Source organism: Vicugna pacos, chromosome 3 (genome assembly GCF_048564905.1).
Source record: "Vicugna pacos chromosome 3, VicPac4, whole genome shotgun sequence".
Classification (NCBI taxonomy): domain Eukaryota; kingdom Metazoa; phylum Chordata; class Mammalia; order Artiodactyla; family Camelidae; genus Vicugna; species Vicugna pacos.
Window position 1 is genome coordinate 54,271,863 of NC_132989.1, and position 26,236 is coordinate 54,298,098.

The 26,236-nt window shown below is 34.0% G+C and overlaps 1 protein-coding gene across 4 annotated transcripts in view; it reads right to left on the reverse strand.

Moving 5' to 3' along the window:
- RGMB (repulsive guidance molecule BMP co-receptor b) overlaps positions 1-26,236 on the reverse strand; it is a 686,402-nt gene that overhangs the window by 584,067 nt on the left and 76,099 nt on the right. The window contains exon 1 of one of the 4 annotated variants that reach the window (XM_072958356.1): positions 14,454-14,572. The exons of the other annotated variants lie outside the window; for them this stretch is intronic. The gene's annotated coding sequence lies outside the window, so the exon portion shown is untranslated. Of the gene's footprint in view, positions 1-14,453; positions 14,573-26,236 lie in introns of those variants that run through there. 4 annotated transcript variants of the gene reach the window in all.

The window sequence follows — 26,236 nt, forward strand, 5'->3', positions numbered from 1 at the left end:
AGATTAACAAACTCACTACACTAACATCTTACCTGATCTTTATGCGTACCAGACCCACCCTTATCCCAGAGTCTTTGAATTTCTCTTTCCTATGGAAAGAATATTATTCTCAGCTTGTTCCATTATCCTCTTTCACTCTATAATAAAAGGCCACCTTTTCAGTATGGCCTTCTTTGTCACTTTATTTACAATTTTAATACCACCTCTGTATTCCCTACACTATCACTTTCTTTATTTGTATTGTTAACACTTATCACTAATATACCTTTCTCTCTCTTTCTTCTTCCCTCCCTCCCTTTCTCCCTTCTATTTATCATCCATTTGGATTGATTTTTTCTATCTTCCCTCATTAGAAGGCACAGATTTTTATCTGTTTTGTTTACCACTTTACCTGTAGAGCCTGAAATAATGCCTAGCATTGTGGAGTAGGGCCTATTTTCCCTGTACAATTCCACTCAAGCACAGGTTCTTTGGCATATCACACGCAGGGAAATGCTATATTATGATTTTGAAAGCTTGCTGCAATTAGCCCATTACTAATGCCCACTAGTACTTTCAAACATCATTGAACTAACTGAATCCCTAAAAGCATAGCAAAAGTATATTACAATTTTTTAGAGATTAAATAATTCCCTGAACAAGTGAGACTCTGGTTCCAATGTTAACAGAACATAAACAAGTCTGTTGAGGTTGAGTGACTTGCTAATACTTTTCCAGAATTATGTTCCTCTATGAAAACATAGCTCTAGTAACCCAGAGATGAATTTCAGCAAACTCTTCACTGGAAAAAAAATCAAAGAAATCAAAAAGGCCAGACCATGACTCTAAAGTATAAACCTAATAAACACATTTTTAAATAAATGAGCAACCGGTCCTTTCTCTGCTGTCATTAACACTGAATTAAAATTCCATATATCTATACATTAAAAAAAAATAATCAACTCAGTTTAACACAAACTGTGGCAGCAGTAAGAGTAGAGAGAAATTGCATGGTAGAAAAGTGCTTAAACTGACCATTCAATATTATATAGGCCAAGGAATAATTTCTCAGCTGAATATGTCTTCTTTTCCAACTAGTTTTATTAATCTTGTTTAAAATAAGACCCAGGAAAAGAGATTTCATAGAGAATACAGATCTCATAAAAACAAAATTTGAAAAGCCCATGCTCTATAAGGTCCACCTAGAAAAGATAATTCTACACAATTTTCTTAAAAATCTCTCAGTCAGGCCCCTTTATGCAATTAGAAATATAACTCTTAACAGTTAACTCAATTTTGATTTTTAAATTCTTATTATAAGTATAGAAGGGCACACAGATCTTTGGAAATCAGTCATGTAATTTTGACATTAATTGTTATCAGATTCTCCTAGCAAGTTTTTTTAAGACTTCTTTTCACAAATTTGTGAAATGGAGATTTAATCTGATTATGAGAAGCCCATCTAAGTAGGACTAGAAGAGGCAAACCACTTTTTGTTGCCATAACAAGGTAAGACAGAGTTGATGTAAAAAAAGTACTCAATAATACCCTCACTAGAGAAATTAATATCAAAAAGCATAGTAAACTCGTAAGTTTGGGAAAATCTATAGGATGTCTGGGAATGCAGAACATTCCAGTGGCTAACAAACAACAGTCAAATATTTGATGGGAAATTTGAAAAGACAAAAAATGCTCTGATAAAAAAACTCTGTTTTCTGTTGACTTTGAATTCAATAATGGCAAAACCTCTTTTTCCAATCTTCTATTTTTTTTTCAAATAACCTAGGAACAGTTATTAGTAGGATTAAGTAGACGAATTTCTTGGTTTTCATATGCAAGTACCTCTTTAATACGCCAAAAATTGAGTAGCATTTTTATTTCAACATATCAGAATTAAAAATACATGATCACTATGAATTTTACTCAGTTCAAGTAGATCAGACAATGAATATATCTAGTGCTGCAATAAAGTGGAATACCAGAACGAGGCTTTCTGAAAAAGACATCTGCAGACAGCAGACAGCAGTTATAGCTTATAAAGATGAGGGATCAAAGCAAGCAGAGGTTGAGAACCAGATTCGGAGGATAGCTGAGAAAACTGTCATCAAAACAGAACAGGATTAGTTCAAAACATCAGCACAGTGTAGGAGATACCAATACATGAGCAGAGGTTCCAAAATACAGAAGAAACATCAGTTTCAAAAACTAGGCAAAGCAATAAATTAAGAATATAGAAGGTGGCGGAGGGTATAGCTCAGTGTGTGCTTAGCATGCATGAAGTCCTAGGATCATTCCACAGTACTTCCATTAAAAAACAAATAAATAAACCTAATTACCCACCCTCCCCCAACAAAAGAAAACCAAAATAAAATACAATAAATATTAAGAAAAAAGAATATAGAAGGGAAATGGGAAAGAAGACATGGATTGCTCGAGGGCTAGGAAATAATACTGCAGAAAGTTTCTCTTCAATTAGCTAATGTCTTCTTTGAATACATATAAACCTAGTTCCGGAAGTCCCAGAAATTGTTAGGTGAAGCAGTTAGGTAAATCCCTGAGGACAAAACTGTATCATAAACTAATCCCCAGGGCATTCTTAGCATAGTGTCTACTGTATACATAGTGTTCAATTAATGTTTGCTGAATAAGTGACACAAACCCCATAGTTCCTGATGTCAGAATCTATCTTATATAGCACTGCATATCCACAGCCCCAAGCACTGTGCTTGTCACAGCTCGGTGACTATTTGCTGAAAGAATGACAGTGATGGCACTCTTCAAATACTGTCATGAAAGATTAATTCTGCAAGGTTTTCAGGGTGTCAATCTGTCTCTAGTCTGCTCTGAAATTATTTACAAGGTATATAAACCCAACCCATTCTGACAGGGAGTTCAGTTCTTAGTCTCCCTCTATTGAAAGCCTGGTTGTCAAAATATATTCATTTTTCACTGACTTTTAACACTTAGGCTTATTCATCATGCTGCTTATTAGATAACAAAATAAAAGTTTAAAATAACTATTTCCCCAATAAATTTTGTTTTCTAATCCTCCTATAACTGCCTTATATTTAAGAGTTTTTGTTTTCTAAAGTCATAATGATTGCAAATCGTTTACTGGGTTGTAAAACAATACCACTTAGAAAATACAATCCAGAACCGTATTCAAGCAGTTTAGTCCTATGGCCCATTTTAAGACAGTGCTACAAAGCTGAGGTTATGGTTCATGTGCTCAATCGTCACTTTAAGCAGTTATTGTCACACTCCACCCCTCATCCCAGAATCTATTTAACAGATATGTATTATTATCTACAGATGGCTTAAGTTATGGAGTGTGGAATAAGAGTAAAAACTCATTTTTACTAAGGAAAAAAATTAAGTAGATGTCCTATTAATGTCGGAGCAAGAGCTTCATTTAAGAAAATGCAGCACCCTACCAAAAAATGTGCTTAAAGTGAATTCATTCAGTTTCCAGGTTTCCATTAAATTAATCAATCTATTGATAGATCTTGGAACAAAGGAGGACTCAAAAGACCAACAAAATAATCAATAACTTTTTTCTAAATATATAAATCATGCTTTAAGTATTTGCAGTAAATTGGAAGCAAACTTCTATAGTAAGAAACTGATAAACCTTGGGAAGTTTATTTTACAAAACATTGTCTGATTTATGTGTTTGTTTTACATTCTCTACAATAATGGATTTTGCCAGCTACAGAATCACTAAAGCATCTTTCTCCTTTGAATATTCTAATAGTCTCCTAATTATAATATCCAACCAAAATGTATGATTATATCCTGCCAAAAGTCCCTAATTAAGATGCTGAACATCATCCCCAATCCATTATCCTTTAATTCTGTATATCATTCTGATTTCTCTAGGACAGGAGCTTTGAGAAGATCTGACAGTGAGGAGGACAAAGCAAGCTGACTGCACATAAGGCAGCTCATCTGTGCCGTGGGCATCCTTTGCCAGCCTGCACACATACGCAGCCTGGTGAGTATCAGACAATCGCTTGTCAGGCATGATTTCAGAGTGAAATGAAGCACAGCCGAGCTACTCTGTAATATGAAAACAAATAATTCACTGGCAAATAAACTCAGAAAATCAAGTAAGTCAAACATGTCATATTGATTTTAACTAGCAGGTAAAGTGGACTTAAAAGAAACAAAAGGGAACATCCTTTCAACCTTCAAAACAATGTTTTATAAACAAAAGGTTCTGGTAGAATGGTTTAAGATTTGCTCCAGTGTGAGGTCTATTTGTAGGGCCATAATTTAAATTCTCCCTTTCCCTTTTCCTTCCCCTCCCTGTCTATCACTCCCTATATAGCTATTTTGAGGCTAACGTACTGGGCACAGGTAAGGGTGCTTGGAAGAGATAGCTAGTATAGTGTATCTGGGTGTTATGGTTTGAATTCTCTCCTCCTCAAAATTCGTATGTTGAAATCCTAATCCCCAGTACCTCAGAATTTAGAGACAAGGTCTTTAAACAGACAATGAAGTTAAAATTAGGTTGTTATGGTGGGCCCTAATCCAATATGACTGACATCCTTATAAGAAGAGGATATTTTGACATAGACAAGCATAGAGGGAAGACAATGTGATGACACAGAAAGAAGATGATCATCTATAAGACAAAGAAAGAGACTCGGGACAGACTCTTTCCTCATGGCCCTCAAAAGAAACCAATTCTGCCCACAACTTGATCTCAGAATTTCAGCCTCCAGAACTGTGAGAAAATCACTTTCTGTTTAAGCCATCCAGTTTGTGGTACGTTTTTATGGCATCCTTAGCAAACTAATACACTGGGTTTCTATAGAATTAATTATTTGTCCATCAATAGTGAGGCTTCAGAGTTTTTCCAAATGAGATGATCTCAACTTGGGGGTCAAAGTACAGATTTTTAATGCAGAAAGCACTTTCATTCTGGTGCTTGTATTGAGCTGTTGAGGGCAATTCTGCAAGCCAGGCATGTGTTTGGCCTACTGAATATTAGTTATACCCCAATTCCGGCTTAATATCCCTTTGGGAAAAAATTTGGATATTTAAACTTGCCAATAACTAAAAAGGAGCAGATATCCACATTGGTGACAAAATCCAAACAAATCTGCCTCTAGAGGAATAAATAATCAGGAGTAGTTACTGTAGCAGACTCTTGACTGCCCCCACCATCCAGAGGTGGAGATCACTTCTTCACTCACTGAATCTGGCTATACTAACCAAAGTGGGAGTGACATTATGTTAGTTCTAGCCTATCTTTAGCAAGATTGGTGCCTTCTGTCTCCTCCTTCTTGGAAGGCAGTCAACATGTAGGACTAAGACTTCCATGCAGTGAGAAGCCCACTCTAGCTACACAGAGTGAGAGAATGGCCACAGGAGGAAGCACTGAGTCCCCAGACATATGAGAGAAGCCTTCTTGGCTTTTCCAATCAGCGCAGCTATCAGCTAAAGCCAAGGGAGTGACAGACCTCAGCCAACTGCAAGAACTAAGGTCATGAACACATCGTCCCATGTAAGGAATCCCAGCCAGTGCACAGCTGTTTGAGCTATCTCAAATGAGACCCTTGACACCCTGGAGCAGAAGTGAGCTACTCTCGTGTTCCTGACCCTCAGAATTGTGAGCAAAATGATTGTCATTTTAAGGTACTAAATTTGAGGGTAGATTGTTGTACAGAAATAGGTAACTGAAACAGTCTTAAATAAGCTATAGAGATTTTATGGAACTGTATTTAGGGACATGGATTTTATATCACGTACCCAAAAAAATACATAGTTTAGGATCAGAGAGAAAGAAAGCCCCTGCAAAGTTCAATAAATGTTGACAAATAATGAAGTGCAAATAAAAATAAATTTTTCCTGTACCCAGTCCTTCTCCTGAGTCCTGTAGTGTTACAAATAATTCTCAGTAGTACAGTGTTCCTCTAGAAGCATTACAGTTCTTCAACTTGGGAACTTCTGTATGGGAAGTTCATCAATGGATCCTTTCAGTTGTGATCACTGCACTTTATCCCTGGAGAACGGCTTAGAGATAAGCTAGTTCAACTGTCTTATTTTACACAGTAGAAATGAAGGCTCAGAGAGTTTAAGTGACTTACTCTATGTCATAGAACCAATATTTGACTAGGACAAGATCTTAGATCTCCTGACATGCAAAACAGTGAACTCAATCTGCAGTATCATTTTTAATGGAATTCCTAAGTTTTTAATGATGGTCTTTTTAGTAATTTCCATATTTTGAAAATTTCAACAAATTCAACATTAGGATCTACTAAGATACTTACCTTTGTTCCACAATATATATGTTTTTATGTGTGTATGTATGTGTGTGTGTGTGTGTGTGTGTGTGTGTGTGTATATATATATATATGTATATATATATATATATTTCAGAGGCAAGCATACTAATTGTCTTAATAAGGAAATTAATCTGTACATACTATATAAGTAATATGAAGTAGGGTAAAAATCACAGAGTATTTCTGGAAAGAGTCTGATTTTATAGAGATTAGTAAACTATTAATACAATGAAACCCAGTTGTATCAGGCCTTATCAGATGGGGAAGAAATGCTCTATCAGTTTAAACCCAATCTGCACAGGTAGTCAGCCACATGCAACCAGAGACGATGTGTTCCACTGTGTGACGCTGGCTGAAGCACCGCCGACACATACCTTACTGTGGTGTGAGCCAGTGGGGACCACTGTGTAGGCATATTGAAATTACTTCCACATTACAGTGAACACAAAAGAACAAAAACCTTATTAAACAGAGATTAAGTTCATTATGGTATAAATCCCTCCTTGGGAAATAAACCTCATCCTCTGTCCCAAAATATTAAACATAGCACTGACAGTAAAGATAGAGATAACACCCTCCTCTTTATCTTGGCTAATCTCTGTCATACTAATGAGGAAAACATGTAATAACTGTGGCTGGTGCTTGTGAGAAAGATAGGCTGCCAGCTAGATCAGGAGTCAGATCCCTCTGTCGGTTAGCTAAACAGTCTTTCCCACAAAATCTTTTCAAACTGATCTTCACTGGAAAGGTCTTCAGTGCAAGGTAATCTGGGGTTTCATGTTGCAAAGGTCTTGGATGGCAAACATTATGTTTGTGTTCTCCAGTAATTGTGTTTGACTGAAAACACATTTGTAACTGGCTCCACACGCAGAGTAGGAACTCCCCAGGGCCAGCGTCAACACCTCAGTAAAGCTGTTCAATTTGAACAGGGCTGCAGAGTAGCCTGGATTGGTGCACATCTGCTTTTTTCCAATTAAATACACTTCTTTCATGGATGCAACAGAATCTTTTCTATCTATCTTCTATGTTTCTGGACTTTTGTTTGATGCCTTTTTCCTATTAGAGAATTGTGTATGAATGTTTTGTATAAAGATCTGTCCAGTAAAACTTAGAACTAACTCAAACCTGTGTCAATTCTCAGAGAAAGTTTAAAATGGAAAAAAGTATAATTTTAATAACAATTATCCATTGCCTCCATCTCTTAGGGAAAAATTGTCTTAATTAATACTTCATATAATTGGAGAAGAAAAAGGGAAATTAGGAATAATAAGAAGACAGAGAGAAAAAAAAGCAAAGGAAACAAAACAGAATTTATGAATAAATACCAGGAAAAACAAGATGCTCTTAGAATTTAACTATGTTCATTTTCCCTTTGTCAGCTGCTTCATCACTGTCAAATATTTTCTCCATCTAATTTTTCCTATAAACTATAATTGGTAAAACACAATAGTAGGGCTTGGACAGATGAGGCCAATTTTTGCCTTGTATCTAAATTCACTCAATGTTGTAATAGTAGGGCTTTTACAAATTGTTAAAACAAGTAATGGTCTCCTAATCTTTTATTTCTTTATTTTTCAGATATGGGGAAGAAGGCAGCTTGCTAGAAACCAGTTATGGATATTAAAATCAACAAATGTCAGAGTAGGAAAAATTCCCAAACGATGCTGTCTCTTCATCTATAAACCAATACACATAGTACAGGAAAGTTACTTTATCTGGCTATTAACATTTTTACATGAGGATTCTAATTCTATATCAAATGATGTTCTCTGTTCTTGGTACTTGTTTAGGGGGAAATTGATTAAGGAAAAAAACTTCAGGTATTTCATCAACAGACCTAGGTATCTTCCAGGTCACAAGCAAAGATCGTAGAGATTTTCTTAGCCTTCATGGACTAAATTCTGCATCTTATTTCTGTACATTTCCCAGTCTCTGGCCTTACATTCCTACACAAATGAGACCAATAAAAGTGGGCAACAGCAGGGCCTCAGATCTGTGTGTCTAGAGACAGTGCACATGAAGACAGTAGCTATAATCAATCAGGGATCAGTTCCTTCTATTCACTCAGTTAGCTGGAAGCAGATTGCTCTATTTTCTTATCTATATATGGTCTTTCCAACATAGGCCCTTCCTCTCTCAGCTATTCTCAGTTTACAAAAATCTTACCAGCCTTAAAGGATTATCTTAAATACAACCTTTCTCATTACGAAAGCCAGAAATCATTTCTCCCTCCTCTGAATTCTTATAATTCTTACAACAGAAACAATTAAAATAAGATGTTCAAGAAGAACATAAAATCTAAAACCAAAAATCAATCAATTTAAATGTATAAAAACATAAAACTTTTCTCTGAAAAATTCACTGCAACCCATATGACAAAGTACTACTATTTTTTTAATTAAGAGTTTGTAAGAATTACTAAGAAACTTGAGTAACCCAATATAAAACTATGCAAATATATGACAAAGCAGTGTACAAGAAAAGAAATAGATGTGATAAATAAAACACGAAATATACTTAATTTCACTAATTAAAAAAAGATGTAACTCAAAATGACCTACAGTTTTCACTTATCATTACCAAAATTTAAAAGTTGGTAACATCTACCCTTTCCTGCACTATTAAGCAATATGTGAGAGGGATTAAGAGCACAGATCCTGGAGCTGGACTGCCTGAGTTGATTCTCTGGCACTGTTATTTACTAGCCAAATGATCTTGGCTAAGTGATTTAGCCAGTCTATTGTGCCTCAGTTCAATATTTACAAAATGTGGGTAGTGATACAGTATCTAACTCACAGGGTTATGAGTTATGTGAGGACAAAATGAATTAATGTATGTCCAATACTGTAAATAGTAAGTGCCTGGCACAAAGCACTATGGAAGGTTAGCTGTTGCTGTTCACAAATTTGGGGGGAAAATTGCTGTAACATATGTGCAGAACAATTTAGCAATATTCACCAAAATTTTAAATGCCAACACCTTTAATCCAGCAACTAAACTTGTAAAATTTACCACGTAGATTTAATAGAAACATAATAATGAGACATATGTGCAAGGATACTGATTATAGCTTTTTTATTGCACAACATAAATCTACTATGAGAGTGAATAAATGGGGAAAATGATTCATTTTAGGGGGTTGTTTAAATAAGAAACTTTTATATAATGGAATATTATGCAAAATGAAGCCTTCAAAAATGTGACAACTATTGGTGACATGTGGAAAGAACCCTAAAAACTGTTATTAAGTGAAAGAGTCAATGCATAGAACAGGATATGTACATGCTCACTTTTGCGTAAATAAAAGGACATAGTGATATGTGCTTGTTTTTATCTGGAAGAATAAATAGCAATTTAGCTGTGCTTACTTTTGCAGACAGGTGTAAAAATGCAAGGCAGTTTTTTTTTCCTCATCATTTTATACCTTTCTTAAATACATGAACTTTCTAATCAGCAATGGTTGATATTTTACTAACTTTAAAGTCACTAGAGAGTATCCAACAGAGGAGAATACAGGCTGCTTTTCTTTTATTCTTTATAGCTTTGTATATTTAAAAAATATTTTTAAAGCAAAAAGAAATCCAACATAAGAATCTAAATCATAAATGTTAAAAGTGCGTTCTGTGAGAGTACCACATTTATTATTCTCTCTTAGAAACATCATCCAATCTTTTAGTTTAAATTTTAATAAGCTAAGAATATATTTTGTGATGCCATGTGCAAAAAGCAGTATGGTAAATTACATATGCACTCTGATTACAGCTAAAATGAATATTCATGTTAAGGAATACCAGAGGAATATATGCAAAGTAAAAACTATTACATTGGAGTAGTCTTATTTTCTTTAACATTTTTATGATAAAAGTATAAGAAAAGTGAAATAAGGTGTTTACGTAGTCATATAATTTTATTGGTATGTCTAAATTTAAATTATTTCCTCATTAGAAAATCAATCAATGAGAAGGATGAGTTTGATGATCACAAAAATTGGAATCAGAGATTATTTGATGACAGATAGGGTCTCATAAAAACTTCAACATCCATGAAATTTAACCTAAACATTTGTGTGCCCTTTGAATTATCTTCCTAAGATTCTTGTGTTTCATGAAACAGACTTTAAAAATGATTATTTTCTACTCTTCAGATGGACTTTTAGTCCATATTGTATTTTTCAGCACTGTTGGGATATCTGTATGTTCACTTTTCCCACAGGCCCATAAATTTCTAGAGGAAAGCAGCAAAGAATTACTAAAAGCACAGACTTTGGAGCCATATTCAAGTTTGAATCCTGATTCCTCATTTATTAGAAGTGAAGTGACCATAAGCAGGTTGCTTAAACCTCTCTTAGTTTCTCAGCATTGTGTGTAAAAAGGAATAACATTAAACCTTTCTCATAAGATTTGTTTAGAAAATTCAATGAAACATGTTAGTTAAAAACAGACAAAACTTAGCCCAAAATAGAGTACATACTCAAAAAATTTCAAAACCTTTTCCCTTTATATATATTGATATTGTCCCAACGTCTTACTCAGATTATTAAACAGCATGTATCTAATTCATATTCTCCAAATGATAGAATTATGGGAATCTAGAGAAATTGTATCTCCTCTATATCCAAGAAACAGTAAAACTATCTGAAATCAAAAGCAAACAATAAACTATTTTTTAAAACACCTATCCCCAAAATTGCTAGGCAATTTGATATGCTGGCTGAAATTTGGATGAGAAAGAAAAGATATAATTTCTGGAAACTTGAAGAGAAATCCAGAGTCTATAGCTCAATGTAACAGCTGCCAGTCTTTCATACCTAAACATCATGCACGCCATAAAATGAAAAAATGATTTTTCTCCTTGAAAGCAACTGGTTATAAGCCTTGCACTGATGTTGATATTAGATCTCCCACACTCTGACAAAAATAATGTTGGGTGGAGAATGTAAAGAATTCGCAGGCATGATGAGTACCTAGGGTGAGGGATATGGCATTTTCAGCAGTAAGTCTGTCAGTTCCCCAGATCATTGAAGCCAAAGCAAAGGAGTGTGTGGGGGAGAAGTACTGGACATAGCAGACATCATCCATGCCCTGCATGCTTTTCTTTTATTGATTGTTTTCTCAAAAAAAATTAAAGCTTCTGGTAGTTTTTATATCAATACAATAAGTTAAAGAATGCCAATAAACACATCCAAAAATATGCATTTGATTGTATTCTGGTTGAGGTACAGAAACTAAAGCCTTCACCAAATGATTTCCTTAATTGAAAATACCATTATCCACACAGATATTATTTAAATAAAAATTAATTCCTGCTTTTCAAGCCAAAAAAAGAAACAGTTCTCAATCAAAATGTATTTATTCTCATGGACCTAGAGATTATCATACTGAGTGAAGTAAGTCAGATAGCAAAAGACAAATATTACATTACATAACTTATATGTGGAATCTGAAAAATAAAACAAATAAACTTATTTTTAAAACAGAAACAGACTCACAGACATAGAAAACAAACTTATTTTACAAAAGGGAAAGAATGGTGGGGATAAATTAGGAGTTAGGATTCACAGATATACATTAGTATACATAAAATAAATAACAAGGATTTACTGTATAGCATAGGAAACTATATTCAATATCTTGTAGTAATCTATAATGAAAAAGAATCTGAAGAAGAAAAAAAAAAATATATATATATATAATCAAATCATTTTGCTGGACCCCTGAAACTAATATTGTAAATCAACTATATGTCAATAAAAAATTGTGTTTATTCTCATAAAAATAAAAATTAAAGTGTCTTGAAATCAGAACCTTGAGTTATTATCTTTTGTTCCAAAAATAAAATTTGGCAAAGTATATAAAATTTCACACTGAGTAGCAGGAGGCCAAGTTGCTGTATTAAAGATCATTCTCTCAACCTTTTTATGATTGAATATTTTGTCATGAAAATCTTTTCCTCATTTGTCAAGGTAGGTATTATCTTGACTGCTTTCTTTGGAACTTCAGCAATTCTTATTTTAGTAAATTAGCAAATGTAAGCTGTTTTAATTGATCATTAATTACAGAAGTTAAATATTGGAAGATGACTGATCAAGGACTGCCAGTATCAGAAGGAAGAAACTGAACCCCAGAAAGTTAATCCTGCACAGTTATCAGTGGTTTGGCCAGGACACACAGTAAAAGCATCTCTCTCCTAGTCTAAAGTCGCATCTCCTCCAACTCATTATTTTATCTAATGCTTGGGAACAGTTCTTTTAATTCTTTTTAAGTCTAGTATGGAGTTTGGGAAACAGGTATGTATGATTCCAACGGAAGGTACTCTAAAGCTATGAATGCTGAGAAAATCAAAGCCTGCCATTAATTCATTCCTTGAATTTGGGAACACAAGACCACATTTTTTAATGAGAGAAGCTCATCAGGAACCAATCTGACTAAAAAAAGGATGTCTAAATCCACCTCTGCATCTGGGCCTAGAAGAATTCTTCAAAGTCAGACAGAACACAGAGGTATCTGAGATCATCAAACATTTGTTTCAAGGAGAAAACTCTTTTTTTTTTCTCTTTTTGCAATTGTGCTGTATTATTTTTTTTTACATTTTTTATTGATTCATAATCATTTTACAGTGTTGTGTCAAATTCCAGTGTTCAGCACAATTTTTCAGTCATTCGTGGACATATACACACTCAATGTCACATTTTTTTCTCTGTGATTTATCATAACATTTTGTGTATATTTCCCTGTGCTATACAGTATAATCTTGTTTATCTATTCTACAATTTTGAAATCCCAGTCTATCCCTTCCTACCCTCTACTCTTAAGGAAGGTTAAAAAAGGGGGAGGGGGGCTAGTCAATATTGTAGGATTTGTTTTCATAGGATTAAGACTTAGAATCAAACAGATTCTTTACAGTATCTTTTGACATCCTTCGAAAGAAAATACCAAATGCATTACTATTCTTTACTTTCTGAATGTCACTAACTCTCCAACTTGCTCCATTCACATTTCTGTGATGTGGCAATGAGTCAGACATTGAGCTACATGATAAAATTGAAAAGATCAAAAGGAATAGTTAGCAACAGCCAAGACATGGAAACAACCTAAATGTCTATCCACAGATGACTAGATAAAGAAGTTGTGGTATATTTATACAATGGAATATTACTCAGCAATAAAAATAATAAAATAATGCCATTGGCAGCAACATGGATGGACCCAGAGATCGTCATTCTAAGTGAAGTAAGCCAGAAAGAAAGAAAAATGCTATATGATATCACTCATATGTGGAATCTCAAAAAAAGAAAAAAAGGGGACACTGATGAACTCATCTACAAAACAGAAACAGACTTGCAGACATAGTATACAATCTTGTGGTAACCAGGGTAAAGGGGGTCGGAAGGGATAAATTTGGGTGTTTGAGATTTGCAAATGTTAACCACTATATGTAAAAACAGATAAAAAACCAAATTTCTTCTGTATAGCAGAGGGAACTATATTCAGTATCTTGTAATACTCTTTAATGAAAATGAATACATGTATATATATGCATGACTGGGACTTTGTGCTGTACACGAGAGACACATTGTAACTGACTATACTTCAATTAAAAAAAAAGAAAAAAAAAAGACCACCACACACACACACACACACACACACACACACACACAAAAGGAATAGTCAGAAAAGCACCATGTGGTCAATTTTCAATGATGAGAATTTCCCAATGTATTTATATCAAACAGAAAAGAAGAACTGAGAAGATGGCATAGAAATATAGAATACCAGCATCCAACTGAAGAAAATCTGAATTTGGGCATGGTTGCTTTCACATGATACTAATGTATCTCTAGAGATTAAAATTTCAGAAAATAAATCAATATTTGGCAAAATACAATTTGCATTGTTAAACTTGGCCATCAATATAGAAGAATTAGCTATCAAAATTAAATTAATGCAAGAAAAGCTTTAAAGTAGTAAGAATAAAGATTTAAATACACCTTTCTAGGATTATTTAGTCCAATCCTTACACCAATAGCTCCTTCTTACACAGTATAAAACACATCTATTTTTAATTATTAGGTAGCCTGATATTTTTGGTGGCATCTGAGTGTTCACGTTCATTTTTCCTAGAAAGTCTTTCTCTAAATAGAATTAGATGATAATGGTATATTAAGAACTACATACTCACAGCTTAAGGTTATTTACTTGGCATTCCCAAGACACAAGAAGTAGATAGGCACTATCCAAACTTTCAGGACTCCACATACGGCCCCTGGCTTTCCACGTACTAGAGTCCATCAGAAAGCCTAACATATAAATAATGAATTCAATGAAGCACCATGTTAGAAATGTGTCTAGGGGACATGTATAGACTCTACAAAGTAGCGATTAGTTAAATACATCTGTCCCTTAATTTCCCTTGTTTTGAGTTTCCTCCACTATAAATGACATTAGGTTACATGAATGCTGTAATATCTGGCAACTCCAATATCTATTTATTTTATAGTTACATATCGTCAGTTCTACATAAAATCAGTCCAAATCCAAGAGAGTTCTGTTTGAAACAACAGACATGTCGCAGTGAGGGATAGTTTATCATTAGGATATTCAGAAGCCTAAGATTTTCTCCTTTAAAGGTTCCATTTCCTCCATCTATAGCTATATGGCTCAATTTACTAAATATTAGGCCTAAATAGACTCCTCTTTCCATGACACTAGGTAATAAAAAGTCTCCTTGATTAAAAGAGGTAACAAACAAGAGAAGAAGAAATATAAAGCTCATTTTCAGGTCTCCATCTGGGTGTGCCTTGGGAGTGGTAGCAAACAGTTAAAGGCAGTCACACATTTTCCCACTGGAGGTCTAAGTCCATTCTCAATGGAAGACTTCCAAGGGAGTCTACGGTGGAATGTTTTTAAAAGTGGTTCTTAGGATGTGAATGAGATTAAGGGATATTCAATCAAGGTTAAAATAAGTAGGACATTTCAGAGCCACACAGAAAAATGGCAAAACTCTAATTATTATAAATAACCAGTGAGTTGTCAGCATGAGGCAGATAAAATATGTCTGTATTCTGCTTGACTGAGGCACCTTCGCAAGGCAGTTCTGCTTTTTACCTATCTGATCCTTAGGGCTGCCATAACAAAGTACAGTGGCTTTAAAAAAAAAACTGGGTGGCTTAAAATAACAAATTTCTCTCACAATTCTGGAGGCTGCAAGCTTGAAGTCAAATGTCGGCAGCGTCATGTTGTTTCTAAAGGCTCCAGGGAAGCATCCTTTCCTGCCTGTTTCCTAGCTCCTGCCCTTAAACCTTGGGCGTTCCTTGACTTGTATCTGTATCACTCCAAACTCTGCCTACATATTCACATGTCCTTCTTCCCTATCTGTCTGTGCATCTCTGTGTTCAAATTTGCCTTTTCTTATAAGACTGTGACCTTAATTGAAGATGCAGCTTTTATTCTGTATGCCGTTAGTCTTCCTAAGTTAGCTAGTAGCAGGCAGTTTCCTTTTGATAGATTTCTCTAAAGAACAGTCTCTATACTGCAAAACTTCATATTTACACTATCTCAGATACCTGAAACATGTAAAAGTAGTAACATAAATATTTTACACCCAGATAACTTCATAATCATGCATATTTTATATTTTAAGGGTACAAGAACATAAATAAGTACACTCATTTTTCAATTATTCTATGGACTGATTTGTGAATGTGACTTATGATATAAAATAGATCATTTTTCACTAAGGAGACAAAGTTCCAAAAACTGAGGCTAACAAAATCTGCTTTTGTTTCAGATGGTTAGACAATGAAGCAATTTTAACATCTGATGATATAACCACCAGTGAAACTCCTTTAAACTAAAATGATGAACTTAATGCTCCATGGAAGATAATACTCTTTTTGAAGTTGAGAAAATTACTCTTTTCCCCAAAGAAAAAAATAGAGTACTTTCATAAACAAGTGAAAGGTCTACAACTCAAAGTGACTTTCTGTAATAAAAAGTTATGGTTTAGGATTCAAGTAAATTAACATGTGGGAATTGCTGCCAAGAAATAGAAATAGGTAAAATATAATGCTACTCTGGAGGTCTATAGAATAAAAGGAGAAATTATCAATAATCTGGTCAATTTCCATAGTCTTCACTAGGAATTTTAATCATTTTGGCTTCATCCCTCTTTGCCCATTAACATGTCATTTTGGGTTTTTTTTGTTTGTTTGTCTTTTGTCCTTCATTTATTTCTCAACTACTGCTGAATTGGAATGATGCTGTTTGCCAACTCTGAGTTTATGACAGAAGATGTGGTTCCTACCATCAAAGAGAAAATGCTATTGTGGGCAACAAAGAAAATGAACAGTATGGTAGATACTATGGTAAGAGTACATACAAGGTGCATAAAGTGGGCACCTATGAAAGATCAAGATATAAGGGCAGGGTTTTTAAGTAAAGTGATTACAAGTCATGGACAGAAGATTGAGTAGGAATTAGCTAAGAAACAATGGCTGCAAAGACCCTCAAACAGGGGAACAGTGTACTTGCAAGTTGGTTGGTATGGAGATGAGGAATAAAGGGAAAAGAAAAGGCTGGAAAAGAAACAGGGGTCACAGCTGACAAGGTCTTACAAAACCCATTAAGTTTTTAGCTTATCCTCAGGGCAAATTTAAATACAATTTGGGAGGATTCTTGAAGGCAAAAAAAGGAATATTGGCTTGCATGACTCAGGCAATTTAATAACATAGATTTATTCAGAAAAAATAAGATAGCAGTTTTCCCATATATCATATATATATTTGTATATTATATATGTATCCATATAACTTAAATATAAAATATATAGAAGCTTCTTCATATCCCTTATATATCCCTGAGTACATCTGTGTGTGTGTGTGTGTGTGTGTGTATGTATATATGTGTGTGTATATATATATACACACAGATGTATTCAGGGATATATATACACATATATATCCCTAAATAAAGGAGTCCCTGTAAGAGTCTTGAAGAAATAAAAAAGAAAAATAGAACAATAAAAGTGGTTGTTTTCTTCACCAACACACCAGAGCCGTAAATCATCAATATTATATAGCCCACTTTTTATTATTTTATCACTTATTAAGCAGGGTCCTATGTCATTTAGCATTTGTTGTATGTACAGTATCCTATGAGATGCTCTAAGAAACACAAAAGGGTGAATTTAAAAAAAAAAAAACAGAAAGGTTTTTCTACAAGCCAACTGGTATACTATGTTTTCCTTCATCCAGATGTCCTTATTCCACCCACATCCCTGCTCACTGCAATCAGAGCCAGCTTTTCTGATGAGGTACCTAATGCACAAAAATCTGTACTGGATGTCAGGGACAAGCAATAAATAAAACTTGTTCTACACCTTCACAGTCTAATGAAGTACCATATAAATCAGTGTATTTTTATGAATTTTAAAAAATACCTGTTATCCAAAAAGAGACAGAGAAATGTTTAAAACAGAATGCGAGTGATTCAAAGACTTAGGTTTCTCTGTGGATTTCAGTTTTTTAAGTTACTGCTGTTCTTTATGTGACAAATGAGAGATGGCTGCACCTTTAAATAATTAAGAATTTATTTATTAACTAGCTCTATACAGAGTCATTCCCACTGAGGTAGAAGAAAACTCACAGCCAGAGTATGAGGTATGTAAGGTCAGGAATAACTCTTGTATTTCCCACAAAGCCCAGCCTAGTGACCAATATATAGACAGGTCTTTAAAAAAGCCTGTTAATAGAGAGGGCTAACCATAGCTTGTGGTTGAGTGCATGCTTAGCATGCACAAGGTTCTGGGTTCAATCCCCAGTACCTCCTCCAAAAATAAATAAACCTAATTACCTTCCCCCTACCCCACAAAAATTAAAAAAATAATAATTTATTAAAAAAATAATTAAATAAAAAAGCCTGTTTATCAAGGTAATAAAATAAATTCTGAATGGCTGTTTTACTAGCCATGCAATTATCCTCATACATATATTTAAATCGAATTGAATATATACATGAATTGCTAACAAGTGATGTAGAAAGTAAAACCAGTAGTTGTTTAGTTTGTATATGAAATCATCTGGTTGATACTTTCTTTAAATTGAGTTCTTATTTTAGCATTGGTATTACTTTAAATAAACAAATATTGAGTCAGAGAAACTACCAGATCAGAATAGTTACATTAAGGGCATAGCTTGCATCAATTTTTCAGTTCAGTTTTCAAGCATCCCAATGAAGGACTAAATAACCAAATGAGTTAATCTCGACAGTTGTAGTCAAAGCACACCAGTGTCTGACCCTGACAGAGAGCACCCAGACTTTCCACACATTTACTCTTTATCTTGTTAGCATTTTAATAATCTTTCCTGCCAAAGCAGCCTGGATAATTACCTATGCTTTTGCTGTCAGTTTTATTTCTACAAATGTCAGTCTCACCAGCCATTTGATTTTTTTTCTTTGATGAAAAATATTTTAGTTCCCTTGGGCAGGATACTACATTGGCAGGAAGGATAACAGCACTAAGAAACAATAATTACAAATAAAACACATTAATATTGAAAATACTGTATCAAAATTAATCAGAATTGGCTTTTTTTCCTGCTGTTGAGCTGTATGAGTTCCTTACATATTTTGGATATTAACTTCTTATCAGATATGTGGTTTGTAAATATGTTTTCCCATTCCATAGGTTGCCTTTTTATTTTGTTGACTGTTTCTTTTGCTGTGCAGAACATTTTTAGTTGATGTGATCTTGCTTGTTCATTTTTGCTTTTCTTGCTTGTGCTTTTGATGATTCAAAAAATATAGACAAATGTAAATGACCTTTCCCCTGTGTTTTTTTTGGGGGGGAGTTTCACAGTGTTAGGTCTTAAATTTGAGTCTTTAATAGCATTCTAAGTTAATTTTTGTGACTGGTATAAGATAATGGGCAAAGGGCATGAGTAGACATTTTTCCAAAGAATTCAAATGGCTAGCAGGTACATGAAAAGGTGTTCAACATCACTAATCATCAGGGACATGCAAGTGAAAAACACAATGAAATATTACCTCACATCTGTTAGAATGATTATTACTCAAAAGACAAGGAATAACAAGTATTAGTGAAGATGTGGAGAAAAGAGAACCTTTTTATTCACTGTTGGTGGGAACATAAATTGGTACAGCTGCTGTGGAAAACAATATGAAGTTTCCTCAAAAATTTAAAAATAGAACTACCATATGATATAGCAATTTAATTTCCAGGTATGTATCTGAAGGAAATAAAATCACTATCTTAAAGAAATACCTGAACCCCTATTTTTATTGCAGCATTATTAATAATAGCCATGACATTGAAACAACCTAAGTATCCACTGATGGATGAATGGATAAAGAAAATGTCTTTATCATACACAATGAAATATTATTTGGTCATGAAAAAGAAAGAATTCCAACCATGTGTAACAACAGGGATGAATTTTGAGAGCATTATGCTATGGAAATAAGTCAAACAGAGAAAGACAGCTACTATATATGGTCTCATATATGAAATCTAAAACAAAAACAAACTCATAGAAACAGAATAGACTGGTGATTTCCAGGAGTGGGGTGGGGGGAGGATGAAGGTGATCAAAGGGTAGAAACTTCCAGTTATAAGATGAATAAATTCTGGGGATGTAATCTAAAGTATGGTGACTATAGTTAAGGAGACTGTATTGTATATTTGAAAGTTGCTAAGAGAGTAGGTCTTGAAAGTTCTCACCATACCCAGATAAAATTGTAACTATGTGAGGTGATGGATGTGTTAACTAACATTATTGTGATAATCATTTCACAATATATACATATATCAAATAATCATATTATACATTTTAAAAGTAACACAATGTCACATGTCAAATATATCTCAATAAAACTGGAAAAATGATTTAGAATAAAAACAATGGAAATTTTAGCAAAATCTAGTCAACAAAGCTCTTTCCATGAACATGGGAAAGCAATGGCTAACTGTTTCTAAGAGTAAATACATGGTTGAGTGATAGGAGGAATATAGTGATAAATGCTTAGATTGAAACAGATGTCAGAAGCCTGTCTACCTAAAATTGCCCTTGGCTCAACACTCCTCTTGGGATCTACTAAATGGTTCCTTAGTGCTACAAATGAATAATTCATTGCCTGGACACCCTCTCACAGTCAACATGAAAGTAGAAAGGTCTTGAAAGTTCATCGGTTAGTGAATAATGACACTACTCACTAATGCATCAGTGAATAAAACACATGTAAGGCACCAGGAGGTGATGAACTAACTTAGCACTATCCAACAGAAATATAATAGAAGCCACACATGTAATTTTAGACTTACTAGTATATACAATAAAAAAACAGGTGAAATTAATTTTAAAAATAAAAGGATTTAATCCAACATATTCAAAAGACTATTACTACAATATTTAATAAATGTAAAAATTGTTAATAAGATATTGTACATCCTTTTTTCCAGAGTAAGTCTGAAATTCTGCGTTTATCTTACACTTGCCACACATGTCAGACTAGTCACATTTCGAGTGCTCAGGAGCCACGTGTCCATATCAGAAAGTGTAAGTCTAACTTGTATTTACCCTAAGTTGTTGGCTTATTGGACTTGTGTAAATTTTTTTGAAAGTCATACTGCATTTGCACAGGTCTTGTATTCTTTCTGAAGAAGAATGGAATAAATATCTAAATAGACCATTTGACTTACTTTAAAATGAATTTTCCTTTTTTGCCAGTGCCTAATCTCAGAAAGCAAGAAAAGATGAAATAATGCATGCCACAAAATCATCTCTAAAAGATATAGTCAGGAAGCAATACATTTTTAAAACTATGAAATCATACAAACAACTTTTTAAAAATACTGACAACACAAATTGATTATTATAATATCTTTAAATGCCCACTGAAAATAAATATGGATCATTTAATATACATAAATAAGTGTGCTATTACTAAATATTAAAATATAAGTAAAAGGTAAAAATTAAGAGATTTAAAGTTTTTTTTAGTATTCCCAAAAATTTTCTGCAAGTTGTGACTTTCACTGACGTTGCTAAAAAGTACTGATAGGTATTAACTATCAGGAGGTATTTCATTGTATTCTGCTATTCAAATAACAACATATTACTTATAGGAGAGTACAATCTTAAACATGATGGATGCCTTGGGTGTGTGTAAAAAGAAAATACATATAAATTTTTCCTGAGCCTTAAAACTTTTAGTCCATACCCAATATTTAATGTTATACATCTTCTTTAGTATATAGGTTTATAGTTTACCAGTTTGTACTAATCAAATCTACTAGGGTTATTTATGACTTCAGTGGGACAAAACGCTTTTTACAAGGAAGATTATTATACTTACTGTTAAAAATAGTTTCAAAACATTACAAATACTCACAAAAAGCAATACTTTATTTAGAAATAGCACTGCCATAGAAATAAAAATTAAAATTTTGTTGGGCTTAAAAACAATAGATAGCTTGTAGATCCAGAGGTGGACAATGAAATTACCATAGGAACCAAGATTTATAGTAATAAATTAAACATTTATTTCATATGTTCTGAAGTTTGGAGGAAAAGTGTGAAAAAATTTATGAAGCAGAATTAACCATTTTCTAATAAAGAATTATATCCCCAAATGGAATACTTCAATTTAAAACTGCTCAAAAATTAGGTCAACAAAAAAGGAAGGTTATAAGACCTCATCATTAGTTACAGAAAATGAGTATGTCCAACAACTATAGAGTCTAGGTAGTAAATACACATATGTTCACTACATAAACCTTTAAACTTTTCTGTATGTTTGGGAATTCTATGATAAAGTGCTGCATAAAAAATAAGCAGGGTCTAAGTTTTATATTACATACCATTCCTGATAATCAAAATGATATGTACAGGACACTCTAGTAAGTAAATGGAGAACTCAAAAAATAAAGAAAAGATAAGGTCTGCCCGTTGAAGAATTTACAATGTAATAGAAGTAATTTGCAGAAGATTGCACAAATACAAGAGAATTAGGCAGGTGCTAAATAATCAATGCAGGCAAAGGTTTATCAGCCTTAAAGTAAAATAAATTAAAAATTATCTTCAAGAGAAAGTCTCAAGGAAATAAGTATCTACTATAGAGAATAATACTTATTATTGTATATTTTATAGAATAATATTTACTATTATATATTCTATATAATATTTATTAGCATACCACTGATAATTATATATATATTATTTATAAGTTTATAATAAATTAACTCGTTACACTTTTATGGGATAATAAGGATTAGATAAATGTTTAGGAGGAAGCAAGAGTGAGTAAACAAGGTCATGAAAAAAGTTACAAAGTCTATGAATAGACAAGTCTGGCTAGAACAGAAGATTTATGAGGAAGGAGATTGCCTGGGAACATCAAAGGTTCTTGCATGAATAGGAAAACACTGAGAAAAGAAGTGATGGAAAAAAATAATTTGGGGTTGGGGGATTTCCTTTGCAGTATATATAGAGAGGTTTCCCTAGAGATACAAGAGGTCACTGCAGCAATGATAGGGCAGAGCTGAGGCACCAGAACATAGCGATAATCAGCATCAGATGAAACAGATCGGCTGGGCAGTTGACATAGGCACCAATCTGTGACTACCATATTTTGAATTATATGTCTACTATATGCTAGGCATTGTAGCAAGTTCAATCATTTTATAACCATATAAATACATCTACCTAAAGCTTATGTTGTAAGTTTTTTTGATCCCCAGTTTGTGCATGGGGAAACTGAGGCACAATAGTCTTAATATCTTTCCAAAGTCACCAGGCTAGTAAATAATGGAGCTGAGACGTAAATCTACAAAATCTCATTCCAAAACCTTTTCCCTTAACAATTATGCAGAATAATAAAATTTCTCTGAAAATAAAAGTGATAGAGAAAGGGGAATTGTAATTCATCTCAGGATTATTGTCGGGTAGATGGGAAGGATTACTTTGATAAAAACTCTTTGGATCAGGGAATGTGAGGCTCCTTGAAGCACACTCAGGTTAAAACAGTCATTAACAGCCTTCCAATGAACTTAATTCTCTAAGGGGCAGATCTGGTTAAATTGGTAAAGAATAATACTTTTGTTCTAATGCGTGAAGCATGAAAGTTGGAACTGTCCTCATGCCCCTTTCTGTTCACGCTTCCTCCATCTGAAAAGATGTTGGGCAAATATTCCAATAATATTCATTTAAAGAAGTCCCAACTTATTAGTGTGCCTGTGGTGTCCACATTTCTCCCATGGGTTCATTTAAGCACAGTTCATTGTGAAGCTCTGTATAAATGTTAGTGGTTCTCATTGCATGTAAGTTCAGAACTGTGAATTATTACTACCATTTGGAAGCCAGAGATAGGAGCTCAAGGGTTTCTGGGAATAAGTTTATATCCACAGAGTATCATATTTTTTTCTCAGTGCTAACAAAGAGTCAAAGCAAAGAAAATGAGGAATGTTTTACAGGGAACTTTTCCTCTCTCCGATCTGTGCTGATCTTGACACATTCACCAATTCTGACTAATTTTATCTACCACATGTATCATCTTTCCATTGAAATTATAACCACAAGCATTTTAAAAACAAAGGAATGTTAGGTTATACAGAGGCATGCTATTTGGTTTACCATTTCTCTAAGAATGCTCCATGTGGATCGGAAAAGTCTGAGAATTTCTGATTAAAGTATCTCTCTGGAGTTTCTCACTCATCAATAGGGACCAGAGAAGTTATTGCACACACAATCTAAAATCAGAGATGAAATACTCCTAAGAAACGAGTCTTATAAATCTCACTTGCCCACCTGTTAGGGTCAGTGGTATGCTGATAAATGATACAACAACTGGCTACGTGGGGCTACCTAAAACCAAACCAGATTTGTAGTTTTTGCCAATTTCAACCTAACATTATAGCCAATTTCTAGCTAGGAATGTGTGATATCACTAAAATAAGAGTTGGGAAGCAAAATGCACAACTGGCTCTCATGACTGACACCACTAGGGTTTTAATATGTTCATCTTGGTAAATTAATGGCACAGAGATAGGTCAATGTCCTGGTACCCAGAGGGTAGCTCTCCCTTGCAGGAAAAGCCAGGTGCAGTTGCCTGTATTCATAATTTCTGAGTTATTCAGAAATTTCTGGTTTGTGACTAAGTTTTAACAGTTACCTTTCAAAAATTGATTATGCCTACCAAAGCATTTGATAAAGCAATAATTTAAGGAAACTTTCTAGGATATACTAATCATATGCTTCCATTTAAAAAAATAAGTCTATATGAATCCTTACATTATACCTAATTTTTAAGTATGGGAAATTGGGAATAATTAGTGTAAAATTATTGGCAAAACTATACCATGTGAGTATAAAGTAAGACAAAGTGTGCTAAGCAGGTCTCGTCCAGAGGCAAATGGAAATAATTATGAGCCATTCAATCCTTAAACTTGAGTCAAGATTGAAACTGGGGGCAAGGAAGACTCAGCACCATGGATGAAATGCTAAATATTATTCCCAGGATTGTCTTATAAGCAGGGCTAATGCCTTAAATATAATACTTATGAATCGTAATACCTATGAATACTTATGTCTAGTGGGATTAATTAATCCAGAGTTTACATCTGATAGTAATTAAAAATCACCAAACCAATGAGATATAAGTAGGAATTCAACTGTAATGAAGAGAAGAGGAAAAGGAAGGAAATTAAAGCTACCTGTAGAGAGGAGAAATTTAAAAGATATAATTCTTCCAAAAGAATTTAAAATCTCAGGGTTGGTGTGGATTTTTTCATGCAGAGACCACAAATTGGCTCCAAATAGAACTAATGCTGACACACATGACTTCTCAGGCTATGGACTGGGGTGGGTCAGTAATTTCTTATACTGTAAATGAGGATACTCTGTGCATTTGGGAAGTTCAAAATACAATATCTAAGAGAAAAATATTTCTAATTAGTAAAATGATACTTCTGCTAAGGAGGCATGGTCATACTATTGAGTTTTACATTACATCAGTATTTTTACCCAACAATTTTGAAAGTTATATACTTTGCTTGTGTGCTGAGAAGAAAACAGAAGCTCAATGAAATAAATTTCTCAAAGCTACACAGCCCGTCTACCTGTGCAACCAGATGAATGTACTAGGTAGTAAAACTGCAAGGACTTGCTCTGGACAAAGGGAAAAGAAATCTTTGTCCCTTATAGAGAATGGAATGAGGGATCACTGCTTAAGAATTTGATAAATGAAAGAAATGAATACCAAAGCTTCTGGCAATTTCTTCACTAATGCTGAAGGGTGAAGACCCCAAATAAAAGGTCATTTGTTTAGCAGAGAACCTTCATCATTTTGGGGGAATATAAAAATAGGTCCTGAGTTTAGGATGGGTGAAGTAAAGTTGATAATTCTGCATAAGAAAGCAATGAGATTGTAGAGCTTGGAGGAGCGATTTCTGGAGAGAAAGATACAAAGAAGTTCAAGAAAAGGGAAGTGAAAGTCAGAGCCTTGGAGCAGAAATTTCCCATGGCCAGCAATGCTGGAGGTTTCATATTCCATTTTATATTGTTGCATGTAATTGTTTTCTATTATTCCCAAACAAGCCTTCAGTAATAGTCCACTAAAAATAGCTTTGTGTTAGTGAAGCTTAGGGGAAATGGCTTCAAACACTGTTCAGGCCAGTTTGTTTAAAGAAATACTCAGAACAATCACTTTAAGGAGGAGAGCGAGTAACAGGTAGGAAGCAGGTTAGACCAGACTGACCAGGAAGAGACGAGTCCCTTGGAAACTCACTGAAATATTAGATGAAACTTACAGCGTGTGGCTGGGTGATTCAAGGAATCATCTTAGAATGTTAAAGCTAAGAATGGCCTTAGAAAATGGAGAACACTGAAATATCTGGGTTACGCAAGGAAAAGGCCTAACCTAAGGTTATTCTCAAACACTGTCAGAACT